The sequence below is a fragment of the Herpailurus yagouaroundi genome, unplaced genomic scaffold (genome assembly GCF_014898765.1).
Source record: "Herpailurus yagouaroundi ecotype Mexico unplaced genomic scaffold, PumYag 199, whole genome shotgun sequence".
Taxonomy (NCBI): Eukaryota; Metazoa; Chordata; class Mammalia; order Carnivora; family Felidae; genus Herpailurus; species Herpailurus yagouaroundi.
This window is the reverse complement of record NW_024412430.1, coordinates 19,022,143-19,037,161: the sequence shown is the minus strand read 5'-3', so window position 1 is coordinate 19,037,161 and position 15,019 is coordinate 19,022,143. Positions and strand designations below refer to the sequence as shown.

The window sequence follows — 15,019 nt, the reverse complement described above, 5'->3', positions numbered from 1 at the left end:
GTGAGATCATGACCTGAGCCAGATCGAGAATCAGATGCTTAACAGACTGAGCCACCCAGGCACCCCTGGGTGTTAAAGTGTGTCTCTTATAAATAGCATATAAATGAGGCTTACTTTTTTAACCACTCTGACAGTCTCTGCTTCTTAATTACACTGTATGGAAAAATTTACATGAAATATAATTACCAATATGGTTAGGTTTAAATTTACCATCTTGATTTTTGTTTTCCATTTTTCTCATCTGACTTTACTTGTTCTTCTTTTACTGTCTTCAAGATTGATCATTTTTAAGTATTCCATTTTATCTTCACTATTGGCTTATTCGTTTTATGTAAAGTTCTTTTAGTGGTTGATCTCAAGTAGCCTTTCTCAAATAGAGTTTTGTGAGAATAAAGCTAACAGGAAATGATATGAATGAATATTTTTAAATATCCCAATGACAGTATATAGCTCTTAGATGCAAAGAACAGAAGATACAATAAAGAGCTTTAGTTTTTACCAAATATGAAAACACTTTGGTCATTCTTTTTTCAAGTATTTCTTCTTTTCCCACCTGCACTGCGCTGTGACCGCAGGTAAAATCTATTAGACCACCTGATACTACTCCACAGGACACTGAGGTTCTATTCATGTTCTTAAACCTTAAAAAAAAAATTTTTTTTAAGTTTTATTTATTTATGCAATCTCTACACCCAGCATTGGGCTTGAACTCATGACTCTGAGATCAAGAGTTGCATACTCCACGGATTGAGCCAGCCAGGTGCTCCTACACTTTTCATTTCTTTGTGTGCGTTGGTTTTGATTTTCTACTTCTGTGTCTTCAAATTCACTAACTTTTCTTCTGTAATATCTACTCTGCTATTAATTCTGCCATTTTCTTTTTTCATTTCAGAGACTGTAATACTTAGCCCTTGAGGTTCTACATGGTTCTGTTTTATACCTTGCAATTCTCATTCATTATGCTCATTTTTCTTTTAAATCCTTAAGGACAAATATAAACAAGTGTTTTGAAGTCCTTTTCTGCAAATTCCATCACCTCTGTTGTAATCTGTTTCTTTCTGTTCACTGCTTATTCTCCTGCATCACATTTTTTTCTGTTTCATTGTGTCTACTAATACTTGATTGGTTGCTAGACATTATTTGACTAAGTTGTGTTCCACATTTTGTTGTTTTCCTTTAAAGCATATTGGGCTTTGTACCACAGGCAATTAAGTTCTTTGCAAAACTGGTGGGTCTCTGCAAGGTTTGTTTTTAAGCTCTGTTAGGGCAGGTGTAGAAAACTTGTTATTTTAAGGCTAGTTTGGCCCTCCTACAGCATAATCCTTCCAGATATCCACTTAATTCAGAGTGTGTCCTACAAAGCCTCTCAGAATTTGGAACTTTTCCAGTCTCTCTATGAAGTCTGGGAATTATTCTTCTTAATTAGTTAATTAGACCAGTTACCTGGTCATTCTCCATCTGGCCTATGAAAGCACATCCTAGTATTCAGCAACAAACTCAAGGTCACCCGTTTCTGAAGCTATTCTTCTGTGTAATTACTTCCTCTCCTGTACTGTTCCCCACATGCTTAATCCATTTCAGCTTCCCATAAGACCATCTCAGACTGCTTGGGTTTTTACTTCTTGGGAGTCTAGAAAATGCCTCTAGGAAGAAAGCTGTGGTGATTTTAGGGCTTTCCTTGACTGTTTTATCTCAGGATCACAATCTATAGTGATAGTGTACTATCTATATCCAGTTGTTTCATCTATCTGCCCAAGTTTCTAGTTTATTTAAGGTGGTTTACTTAAGGAAATCTGGTCTCTGTTACTCCCACTGTGGCTAGAAACAGAACAAGGATACACTCTGAACTGGACATACGACTGAAGCTTTGAACTGAGCTAAACTGAGAGGAGTCTTTCTCTTATAAGAAACAAAAAGTGACTAGAAAGTTACCGAATCAATCGAGAATTCATTAGCGGATGGAAAAGAAGATTTTAAAAAGCTCAGTAAGGCCGAAAGTAAAGAGAAATACAAGCATGTCCGGCTTATATTCCACTGGGTTCATACTTTTCAACGTACTGCTTAGTTCTCTAAATATATTTTTTTGCAAAATGTTATCAAAATACATCACAGTTACCTGAAATATCTTTAAAGGATACTTCGTATACTGATTGCCTGCCAGCCTTAAATTTATATTAGTCACGTTCCTATAAAATTTAGTGTAACCTGAGACAATTTGCATTGAATCTACTTCCCAACAGCAACATTTTAACATAGCATTATATTCCTAATCACGGAGAGGTTACTTGAGGATAGAAGGGTCATTTACAAGAAGTAGCAAAGACCTGGGCTGGTTGCCATGGTCTTTTTCCCCTCAAACACAGTTAATTAGACAGTATTATTTCCAGCAAACATAGAGGTGGCCTCCAGGACTCTCACCACGGTAAGTCAGCACATGAGAGTAAACTTAACAGCCACTCGTGCCCTATTTCAAATAACAGCCAAACATAAAGGGCAGGTGCATGGCCCAGGCACTGTTCTGAACCACCTTACATATGTTACGTCGTTTAACTCTCACAAAACAGTGTGGTGTTGGTACTTCCACGAGCTTCAGCTAATGATGACAAAACTGAGTCCCACAATTAGTGGGGAAGCTAAGATTCAAACCTAGGTAGTCCAGTTCCAGAGTCCATGTTCTTAATTACTGTAACAAAGACTGGCAAACCGTGGCCTGCGGGCCAGCTGCCTATTTTGTGCATAAGAAGTTGTTTTGGCCAGGAGGAGGGAATACATCCAGCTTTTGGAAAGAGTCACAAAGTAAGAAGGCTCCGACGAGAACTCTGCTTGGGGAGGGACGAGTGGGACTCATCAATCCCAAGTAAGGGAACATAAGAAATGTACAGCCATGGCAACAGATGTCTTTCCTGAGTGCTTGGAGGCCCTTTGGTTGTGCTGACGTTTCTGCACGGTGTGTCTACGTTTTGAGGTTATCCACATGTTCTTTCCAGTTAATGCGACGTAGGCTTATCTTCGGAATGGAGAACAAACAGCACCAGGACTGCAAACACATCTTCCCTTTTGAGTCAACCTGGAAAGGACCTTGTGGCCCATCCTCACTCCCAACACCTTGTTTACCAAACAGGATATTATTTCTGTCATCGACGTACTCAGTCTGCCGGATTCTGGGCTGAAATTCGAATCTATTACAATAAAAGTAGGCTGAACTTGCTTATACGCTATCCGCACAACTGACAGTTACAGAAGCACAAATGTTTTCAGGGGGAAAAACTGTTAGGGTTAGTAATGGAAACAAGAGTTACTCATTCAATGTGTTGTTGTTGCTGTTGTTGTGGTCCAAAGTGATGACTCAGTTCAAAAAGCCAGGAGCAAAGCGAAAGTTTCATATTACTTTGTTTGCTAAGGTCACTGTCACACTAATAGAGTCAATTACTTAAACGGTTTAGTCTCTTTGGTAAAACTTCACTACAGGTCTGGATTAGTGAAACACTAAATTGGGAAATATTTTTAAATGTTTTGTTTCCTCAAAATATGCACATGTAGAACAAATCTAACACAAAAGAATGTATGTGTTTCCACCCTTCCTGCCCACCCTGAGTCCCATTCTCCAGAAAAAAATTTGACCGTTTTTTGCTCCTCCGATAGTTATTTCTACAACTCAAAAAAATGAACATATTTAGGTTTCCAGGTTGAATAACCTTACATAACGTCTACAGATTTTCCTAGATTTAAAAATCATAATTTAACTCATCTTCACCGACCTTCAACTATGACTCTCAATTTTGAGCCCTTCTAATACTAACTGCGATTTTAAGTAAACGGAATATAAATTCCCGTTCCACCAAGCCGGCTCTGGATGCTGGAGTCGCCACACTTTTCCTCTAACAGTGTGAAGATGGTAACCATTCATACCTGGAAGTAAACAGCACCCAAACCTTCTGTATCGCAGACTTGTTCTAAATGTTGACAACCGACAACCAGCATCCACATTACAATATATACCTATCATTTAATGCCAAGCAAAGGGGTGCATTAAAATTACATTGAATTCTTTACAAACAAATGCAACGGCGTGACCTCCTGACCACTCCAAGAATAAAAAAATTCTAGTTTTAGGACTGAGGGGACCTACTTTTCCCACTGATCACTTAAAACCATGGCCTTTCTTCTGACAGTTAGGCCCCAACCGGAATTCTTCCTAAGTCTCGGAAGGCAGGGCTGGGGGGGCCCTCAGAAGCCTTGTGCCCCAGCTCCACTTTGGACGCCGTCGTCTGGACCTGGTTCACAGCCGGTGCTCTTGCACTGGCTGCTCAGGTAGGTTGGTTACTCTGTGTCCTGAGGGCCAAGGCTGTCTTTCTTGGATACTCTCCCGTTTTGCTGGGGTGCACACTCCACCATCTTCTCAGGAAGGTCCTTGGGAAGCTAACTTATCTAGTCCTCGTACATCTCAGTATGTCTTTATTCTGCTGTCGTAACAAACAGCAGTTTGTCAGATACTGAACTGAGTCGGTTTACCTTCGGATCCCGTGGGCAATACCTAGGGCATCCAGCACCACTGATGAACACTTTGACGCCAGTCTGACGTTCCTTCACACATGGAGAACTTGTCTTTCTTCCTCTCTGAAAATTTTTGCAATCTTACTTTCCTCCTTAAAGCACTGAAACTTCACAAAAACATACCCACGGGTGTCTTGTTTTTATTAATCATGCTGGATCTCGGTGGGTCCTTTTAATACAGAGACACATACCTCTCCTGCCTCTGGAAATTATCTTCCTTTACTTTTTTGATAATTTCCTCTCTTTCTTTTTCTCTAACTTCTATTAAGCCAAATACCAAACCTCACAGGTTAATTTCTCATGTCTCTGTTCTTGCATTTTGTTGGTCTTGGCTCTCCATTTTTGGGAAGATTACTTCACTTTATTCCCTCGTATTTTTTTACTGACATTTCCATTTCAGCAATTCTTCTTAAAGATGAATCTAGTAGCCCTTTTATGTAATATCATTGCTTCTGCATCAGCCATTCTCCTTAAGGCCCACCTTTTTCTTTCATGTGTCCAGTGTCATACACTCGATGGCCCGTGGGTCTGTGTGTTCACTAGAGACGGGAACACAGGAGAACAGGAGTCGCTCTCGTCCACTCTTGCGTCACTGGGTATTTTAGGAAGGCCTCTTCTCGGGCGGGAAATTCTGAGCTTATGTGTGACCAAGATAGGCTTTACTTGACATAGGCAGAAAAGAACCTGACCGGTGAGCAGCAGACCCCAAAGAAGGAGGAGGGCTTTGCAGTGGAACCAAACTCCCCATCAGAAGTCCTATTTTCTGAAGTTAGTTTCATATCTATGGAAGAATCGGCTTTTGCCCGTTTTGCCTGACCACGCGCACCAGCGGCCTCTGCCTCCAGGAGTGCGCACACCTGCGGTGGGAGGGTGGGGTGTGGGGGACTGGGGTGGGCGACAAGCGTCCACCCAGCCCTTCGACTGTACCTCGTTTGGGGAAACCTCATGTCTAAGTTTCCAAGCTGTAAAACAGCTGCTGACTCTGAGCCCCTGCAGGGGACAATGCCTCCCGCATCTGCACAGGCCCCCTGGCAATACACGCAGGCTAGCACTTTGCAACCCGTCTCATCTCCCAAACCCCAAAAACTTTGTTGAATCTCGTTGGTTGATGATCTCTCTCCCTTTGGTTTGCTATTTATTGGCGGATGGTTATACCTTTCGTCTCTTTTTGTTTTTAAACATTCTGTGCTTTCATTCTGATGAGGCTTTAAAATGGACAGAGAGCAATTAACAGTGCTCAGTGCCTAGTCTACCTTCTTGACCGGAAGCCTTCATCATTTTTAAGCTTATAATGGAAAGTTACAATGACACACAAAAATAGGACACCATAATGAAATGTCATGTGCTAATGACTAACTTTCCAGAATATTTTAAGCAAGTAACATTTGATAACTTGTGGCCTCTACAACAATAAACTCTATTGAGCAAAGTCCTCTGTGACCGACCTATAAGGATGAGAATTACACAATATGTAGAAAATGCTTTGTAAGAATGAGTGTGTTGTATAATTTGATTTTGTAATCAGGTCAAGAGTTCCTTGCAGTATCTGTTACATGGGCTCTCACAGAAAAACTGCCCAGAAGGGGACACAGGACACAGTCAATCCTCTTCTGTAACAGGTAAGAGCGGCCCAGGAATCAGGTGTATGTGCTCATAGGTCTAGAGGCACATGAAGTCACCGGCTAGGGCAACCCCATCTTGTCCACCAAGTTAACAGCAATCACCAGAACCCCCTCCCTCTTCTTAACATCTTACTCATAGGTAACTTAAAAGGTATATGCAATTTAATATAAATATTGCTTAGGCTAGACTGCAAACTTCACACAGATTGTAAAATAAAATGTGATTTTAGAAAAACCATGAGCCTGTGGCAGACTGCTTGAACACCCTATGCGCACGTGTTCCTTTTTAGGTGTGCTTTGGTGGGAAGTTTGAGAAACGCAATGCTAGTCAGGAGCAAAACCAGATTTCCAGCCCCATCATCCGGGTCTCTCGACTCTAAGGCCTGAGAGCAGAACAGGAAGTGTCAGCTTAACCCACCGACGCATCACCAAGACCTAGATTCAGTAATGCAAACACTAGGAAGGTTCGCCAGCTCACGGATGTAAAACTCCACGCAGAAACGGACACTTACCTGGTACTTCACAGTTTACAAAGCCGTTGTTAAAAGGTGGCAAAGATAATAAACTTTGCAACAGCTTTGCATATGGATATTATCATCACTCTCATTTTACAAAGAAAGGAAAGCTCAGGGACCTAAGTAGCTGGCCATCATGAGCAACCTGCCACAGTTAGTAAATGACTTAAACCCAGTCCCGTTTACGCCCCAACTTTCGCAGTGCAGCATGCAGCCGGTCTCCTGCCTTGACCATTCGCCTGTTCCCTTTGCGTGGCGTCTGGTTCTTGTTTGATGGCCGTAATAGGCAAGGAGAATAATCCAAGGTTTTCATATGTGTGCTTTCAGCTGCTTGCATTTTCCAATTCCTTTGGGCCTCACCTACTTGCCCTCGTAGTGCTCCCCAAGCGGAGAGTGGATGAGAAGCTACCGGTGTGCCCTCCCTCCTTGGTCGTGGCTGCAACTAAAGAGAGCAGCACCTTCAACTTCCAGTTGGTGCCCAAACAAGCCTGTGTCTCACACTGGTTCACAGAGAAGAGGCAAGTGAATGTCTCCACCTCCCCTTCCTGCTCTCTTCCCTACTCTGTGGAGGCTCCCCTCCTCCTCCTCGGGCCACTGCCCTAGAAGGACAGCAGTGTGGTACTGGCTGGTTCCATCCCCTCCACCCAAATACCACACTCCTGCCCAGAAGCCCTGATCCTGGACTCACGGGTCGGTCCCGCCATCCCCCAGCTTCAGCGACACGCTGTCCCGGTCTTCAGACATCGACGCCAGCTGACTCTGAGGACGCCCTCCAGGAAGGTAGGATGAGGATCAGACCAGAAACCAATGGAGCCAACCTCCCCTTAACAATATCACCATCAGGGTTTCCTCATGCAGAACACGGTTTCTTTCTCTTAGCACACACTACTTCACCAAGGTTTGAATTAAGTGGGGCTCCAGCACGATCCACAAGCCTCTCCATCCCGTGTAAGAGTTCGATAATGAAAACATCCTCTTTGCTTACAGTCAACTCACCGACTTAATTCACTCCTGCACTGGGAAGGGCGCAAAACTCGAAGTGTCCGCAAACCTCACGGATGTGCAAAGAGCCCACACGTACACGTTCACGCTGAGAATAGGACACTTCATACACGGACTGTTGTAAAACCCCAAGCTTCTATTTTTATGCAATTATACCCGTTGCCACCAGGTCACAGTCTTCTTTTGAAGGCCGGGGCGCCTCTCCAGCGCAGGCACTGCTGCATTCTAGGTCTTGTGAAAACCCCATACATGCTCCGTGGCGAGAAGTCTAACTATATCCAAAGACACCGCGCATAATCCAACAGCTACGCCTGGGAATAAGACGGACCGTGACAGGAGACGCTCCCCTGGGCGTTCTTCCACCCGGGTCACCTTAGAGGTGACAGGACTCAGACAATACACTCTTCCCGAACGTCTGAGAAACTGTTCCCCCGAGCCCCCTCGTAAGAGAAGGCTTGGCCAGCGGAGTGGCTATCTGCCCAGACGGCCGAATGCAGAGGGCTGTGAGACGGTCGGACAGTGACCTGGTACTAACCCACGCAGTGACAGAGCTAAACAGAAACACAGCTTCCATTCCACTCGTTCATAACGACTGCAAAAAACACTCCGTTTCTTTTCAACACACAATTCTTCCAGCAATACCTTAGTTTTAGTTGGGCACCAACGCCTTCAATGGTAACAGTATATTTTATTCTATGTCATGAATATTAAAATGTCATGCTTCCGGTTCAGTCACCTTACAGGTTTAACCCTAAAACTGTCACTTATAATTACAAGAGGGGAAATGAAGTATTTATTGTACTTATTTTTTCAATTACATTATACAGAAATGAGGTGGAGGGAACACTTGATTTCAGCAGCCCCTTCACAACACACACCATCCAACAACTATCTGGCTTTAAATACTGGGGCACTGGGAAGAGTTCCTAAGAGTTTACATACAAGTCAGCAAACAAATCCCTTTCAGGTCTGCTCTCCAGACCTGTCCAAACCACGTCTTCAAACACTAAATTACAAGGGAAACCAAGTGTCTGTTGGGCGGGGCCCACGGGCACGTGGAAGGGATCTGAGCCACAAGCGGTAGGAGCCACAAGGACACTTCCACTAAAAATAAAATTTCACTTCAGCCTAGTAAAGGTTATGCTTCATTAGCCGAGCCATGTTCTCATGAAGGTGATAAGCAACTAAAACGGACTCTGATTAGCACAAGAACAGGGGGGATTTCTGGAAGAATCTCAGAGAATCAACGAGGACTCTGGAAGGTGACAGGCAGTCACCAGGCAAACCCAACCAGCACTGACACAGTCAGACCCATGCTGGGGTGGGGGTGGGGAGGGGCGCCTCTACTGGCCCCTGGAGAGTCCTGAGGAAGAGCCTCCCCCCACCCCCCCCCCCCCCTGCCCCGCCCTGGAGTTCAAGGTTCCTATGGAGGTGGGGGGCAGGGAAGGGGGGAGGGGAGCGAGAACCCTCTGGCTCCCTCCTTAGTGCAAACATAACCAATGTTCTACTGGAAACTGGGGTGTTTTCAGGAACGGGAATGGATACCAAGCAGCTCAAAGCAACAAATGTCTACTATCGACAATCAACATCTAGCAATACTGAAATGTTTCTCAGTGTGAGTAAATCAATACATGTAAGCATATTCACACGGCCATGGCTCTCAAAGGACTCAAGCTAGAGGCTCCCTACAGGGCAGTAAAGGAATAAACACCTTCTGTTTGGCCTCTACCTAGAATTTTTTGTCCAATTCAGATTGTGATCCATGTGAATAAAGAACCAATCTGGGACAGACTCAGGGGTAGCCTACCAAGTGCCATATGTAGTTAACCGTCAAATCAAACACTGTCGTTATTCACCCACGAAAATAGACTTGCGTGCGATCCAAATAAATTTGCAAACTGATATTCATCACCGTGATATAGAAAACACGCTTGTCTCAATGCTTTTTAAAAGACCTAAATTTCATGAAGATTAAATATTATTATAGAAAACTCAATCCTTCCAACCAAAAAGGAAAGAGAAAGTAAACATTCTAACATGAACAAACTGCATAATGTATACACCGGAATTCACAGATCTAGAAAAACCTAATGTATAAATCGGATGTAAAAACATTAATGTATAAATTGAAATTCATAGATCAAGAAAAAGCTACATATTAACAGTTCAAAAAGGATATATGTACACATATATAAATCTTTATTAGAAGGATGTCTCAAAACACTTGTCTAAAACGATAACGTTTCTAAGTTCCCACCTCCAAATACTCAGTTCTACAGAACCCAGAAACCCACTTACATAGAGGGACTTGGGATTTAGCTGAAAGCACTTCTGTTTGTCTGCTGGAAATGATGCAAAAAGTAAATGTGAACTCACAGCAGCATCCGTCCAAACCCTGTCATAAAATACTTTGCAACACATTAAATACAAAAGAGCGTGCTTCCAAATGGTGGCTGCGGTATGTGCATTTGCTCGAGACACGTTACTGCGTGCAGCCGGCACGAACCTTCCCGAAGCTTCAATCGAGGACTGACAGCTACCAGTTCCAGTTCGCACGGGGTAACTAGAGCAAATGGCGGCTGGGCTTAATGTTCTGCTATTTCTTTTCGTTCTGGAATGTAATCAACAAGATACTAAGATCGCTTCTGCTCAGCTTTTCTTTACTCTCCACGCTGACAGAAACAGACATTCAATCATCGGGCACCGAGTGACGAGGGCAGGTGCTCAGTCGGGCTCTCCCGACAGCCGTCCCCACAATCGAGGTCCTCACGCTTTCTGCAGGGCGGCCATCCCTTTGGCGTCTGACAGGGAGACAGAACCTTCATGGGGCCTCCGCTCCTCCGCACCTCCTAGGCTTCTGGACGTCTCCCGCACCAATGTGTGCGCATCAGGGCGACCTGCTCTCGCGGGTCCAGGAAGGAAGAGCCGCGGCGGCTGCCCCCCGTGCTGTGCTACCGTAAAACCCGGTGCTCCCACACGGCTGTGGTGTGGCAGGACAACTCAAGGAGACGTGAGGATGGCGAGCGTGCGGCCCGGATTTCACAGGCCATGTGCCGGCGTTCTTCACGCATTGGAGTGTTAACTCTCCCGTCCTCACGGAGACTGTACAAACGCGTGTGTATTTAATCCCCTTACCCCCACACTTGCTGTGAGCGCTCTGTGCAGCCTCACTCCTTCCTGGGCCTCCAGACCGTCCCATGACACCAGTACTGTCCCCACTCTGCCGTGAGACCGCCGGGACATCTCCGCCGTCCTCCCGGGTCATCCCTCACCTCCCAACGCCGACGGCCCTCAGCTCAGCACTCCCCGCACTTCATTCTATCATCAGATTTACTGCCATCAAACGCGACTCCGTATTTTATTTGTCAGCCCGCCTCCTCGAACTACAATCCGTGAAGGCAGAGGTCTGGTCTCTTGTTTCCTGCTCTATTTCTCCAGCCACTACAAGCACCGAATACACGGTAAGTACTCAGTAAAACACTCGAATGACAGATGAATACATGTCACAGACTTGTCAATCAAAAAGAATACTGGAAAATCAGTTCAGACATCCTAGGCACACAGTATACCCTAAAGAAAAAGGAGAACAAAATTCTGAGTACATAACATTTGCACCTGAACCTCAACTAACTACGTCCGTTGACGTGGAGGTTGATGGACAGAATAAATGGTTGGTTGGGTCAGGCTCTGTGGCTGTTGGCAATGGAAATCAACACAAAAAAAGAAATTTACTAGGTTTCTGAGTGACTCCAAGAATTACCAGCAATGCTGAAGGATGACGTTCGAAAACACATAGGCAGCAAGACTACCCTAAACGGGAGGACAGCCCCCCACACCAGAGGCCACCTCCAGTAAGAACTCTGCTGCCTGGGACTTGGACAAAGACCACAGCACCGGAAGGAACCCCCCATCCACTGTCCCAACCTCTGAGATCAGGTTTCAACACAAAATCTTGAGCAGAAACTTCAGCTAGCAGACACCCTCTCAGACCCATAGAGCAGGGACCCAGACTGGGAAGGGGGACCCAGACGCCCGGAAAGCCAAACAAAAGCAAAACAGGTTCATCACGACAGAGGTGTAAAACACACTTCCGTCGGTGGAACTAGCAAAGAGGAAGTTCTTCCTTGGAACGCGTCAGTCCCCCAGTATCTGCATTGCAAAGGCCTCTGCCATACTTCACTAGTAGTAGAGTAGTGACAAGTTCATTCTTGCACCGGGTGGGAGAATGAAAATCAATATTCTAAACTTCACGTGTTTGAATGGCCAATTCAAGTGGCATTAGAAATGCTACACCTACTTAAGGTTGCACAAGATAAAGGTACCACTAAAATATTTTAAACCCTCCCTGTCTTCGTAACTCAACAGAAATGTTTTTAAAGCATCAGAAATGACATGAATGTGTGTCCATTCGTGAAGCAAATCATCAAAAAATTATCACGCAGCGACCCAAATAACGGGGACTGGGGGGGGTGACAGCTCCAGTTACACAGCAATCACTGACTCACAGAAATTCAGCTGTTCGCATTTAAGAAGAGTCTGAGCTCTTGGACTGACACTCTTTCTACAGCTTTAATTTTGCGCAGCCACAAATTAAAGTCACTCCTGAATCTGACTCTACTTTCTTTTCTCTCTTCTAGGAAGTGTGAAAGGGCTGGCCAGGTACACTTGAGTTTAAGAAAGACAATCTGTTCCTTTCTTCTTCAGCCTCCTAGGCTCCAGTGATGTGCACACAAAGCCCTCTCAAGGTCTGCAGAGCAGGAAAACGGTTTTGACAGGCTCCCTGGAATCTCAAGAATGTATCCCCATGGGCACTGAAATAGGCCTAGTTTAAAACAAACTATACCAAGGAAAGCAACAGACACAGAATACAAATGTGCTAAACACAAACAAACAAAGAACAAAAAACGAATCCAAAGAACATGTAAACATAATTTCGGGGTATGCCTCTTAAAACTCCTAGAAAATACAACATTAAAAAAACAAAAACAAAAACAAAAACCCGCTTGGCTTCATTCAAGGAACATTTACTAAAAACACCTACCATGTAGCACACAATGGGGCTGCAGCCAGCCCACCAAATGGACCAGTTCCTTCCCTGGGCACACATACGCAGGGTGGCAGGGTGCGGGGACACGTGGAGGGCAAGATCACACCAGCAGAGATACAATTTGTTAAATCAACTAAACGAGGCCATGTGACTGACGTGGCTCCAAAGCCCTGGGAGCCCATGTAAGCAAACCAAAACCTAAGACCGTCAGTGTCTCAAGATTACAAAATCGGGGTGCCTGCGTGGCTCGGTTGGTTGGGCGCCAACTTTGGCTCAGGTCGTGATCTCGTGGTTCGTGGGTTCGAGCCACATCACGCTCTGTGCTGACAGCTCGGAGCCTGGAGCCTGCTTCGGATTCTGTGTCTCCTTCTTTTTCGGCCCCTCCCCTGCTCGCTCGCGCTCTCTGGCACTCAGTCTCTCTCTCTCTCAAAAATAAAAATAAAACATTAAAAACAATCAAACTGCCGCCATTTATTCCTTCCATCAGCGCGATGCCATAATCGAATACTCGAGACTATTATCGCACTTTACAGATTAGGAGCCAGAAGCACAGAGAAGCAAGCAAGTCAGTTTCCCCAGGCCACAGAGCAAGGATTCAGCCCACTCCAGGGCCACGCTAGGTGAGGTTAGTGGTTTTACAATAGCTCATATCGTCTCCATCTCTTTCTGAAACACTGAACTAATTAATAGATGACTGATTTCAAAGAAGCTCATTTGAACTCTCAGGCATCTTAGTAACCACAGATGATTAATTTTAGAGGAGTCCTCTGATTACTCCCTATTTTTTTCAAGTACTGGCTTCTGGCTGTGAATGGACAGGGAACTTCCCTGATGATGCTTAAAGCTGGCCACAGTAAGGCAGAAATCAAAAATCCGCATATTGGGTGAATATTCTGAACTGCCTGAGCCGCGGATGGTATCAGGCAGAAGTCTGCTTAATAAAAACACTCGGCTTCCCTAAGATAACTGTTGCAACAGGCCAAACCTGCAAGCTGAACAGAGACCCCGTGACTCGTCATCTAACAGGGTGACCAGGACCATTTCCAGATACTTCTTCTGCCTCTGAAATGCTCATGACCAAGTGGAATTATTAACAGGTCAAGGAATAAATTAATTCCAGGGCACTGGAAATTATGTTCATGAAACGAACAGCGGCCTTGCTGACACGGCGTCACTGTTTCTAGACAGCACGCTTGAACATCAAATAAATCTCACATCATGAACGTGTGCCAAAAGCTAGTGACCTAGTTTCGTCAGGGTGGGAAAGGAACAGGCAATCTGTCCTTGGAGACCAGTACCAAAATAGCTTCCTAAAGCATAGCTTCGTGCTCTTAAAAAGTTGTAAATAATGTTTCCATGCAAGAGCAAGAAAAATAGCTGCGGTCAATATCAGATAGTGAATTTCGTTTGTGTGACCCCATAAGTTAAGGCTAGCTCTCACGATGCCCGCTCTGTTTTCAAATCTTGGAGAAAATAAAGGATGAGGAGAATTACATGAGCAAGTATTTTCAACATCTAATAATGGCCGCACCAGGAGACCAGCATTATTTTTGAGAAACTCCACAAAGATAATTTGCTAACTCTGACAATTCCGAAGAAAAACACAAGTAACAAAACTGTTTTAAGTATATCACACCTAGGGGCGCCTGGGTGGTGCAGTCGGTTAAGCATCCGACTTCAGCCAGGTCACGATCTCGCGGTCCGTGAGTTCGAGCCCCGCGTCAGGCTCTGGGCTGATGGCTCAGAGCCTGGAGCCTGCTTCCGATTCTGTGTCTCCCTCTCTCTCTGACCCTCCCCCGTTCATGCTCTGTCTCTCTCTGTCCCAAAAATAAATAAACGTTGAAAAAAAAAAAAAAGTATATCACACCTACATAAAAATATAAAGAACTACTGAACTAAATCTGGCACAGCAGACACTGGCAAGAGGCAAAAACAATTTCTTTTAGCAGAGACAGGGCAGGAAACGGGCGTGAAAGACATCAGGACTATGAAACACATTTCCCGTGGGGTTTTCTTTCTGAAATAAAGAATGTGGAAAACGGGATAGAATTACCTCTCAGAATTCATTTTATAACAGCTACAAACTTTTTTTTTTTAATTTTTTTTTTTAATGTTTATTTATTTTTGACACAGAGAGAGACAGAGTATGAACAGGGGGAGGGTGAGAGAGAGAGGGAGACACAGAATCGGAAGCAGGATCCAGGCTCTGAGCTGTCAGCACAGAGCCTGATGCGGGGCTCAAAACCACAAGCCGTGAGATCATGACCTGAGCCGAAGTC

General features: G+C 44.6%; 1 protein-coding gene and 1 long non-coding RNA gene across 10 annotated transcripts in view; one reads left to right on the top strand and one right to left on the bottom strand.

Annotated features, from left to right (window-relative positions):
• AUH (AU RNA binding methylglutaconyl-CoA hydratase) overlaps window positions 1-15,019 on the bottom strand; it is a 327,291-nt gene that overhangs the window by 220,182 nt on the left and 92,090 nt on the right. The gene's annotated exons all lie outside the window — the stretch shown is intronic.
• Window positions 4,206-6,414, top strand: LOC121013734 (uncharacterized). Its single transcript, XR_005782893.1, has 2 exons — window positions 4,206-4,311; window positions 6,080-6,414. It is a non-coding gene; the product is annotated as an uncharacterized LOC121013734 (long non-coding RNA).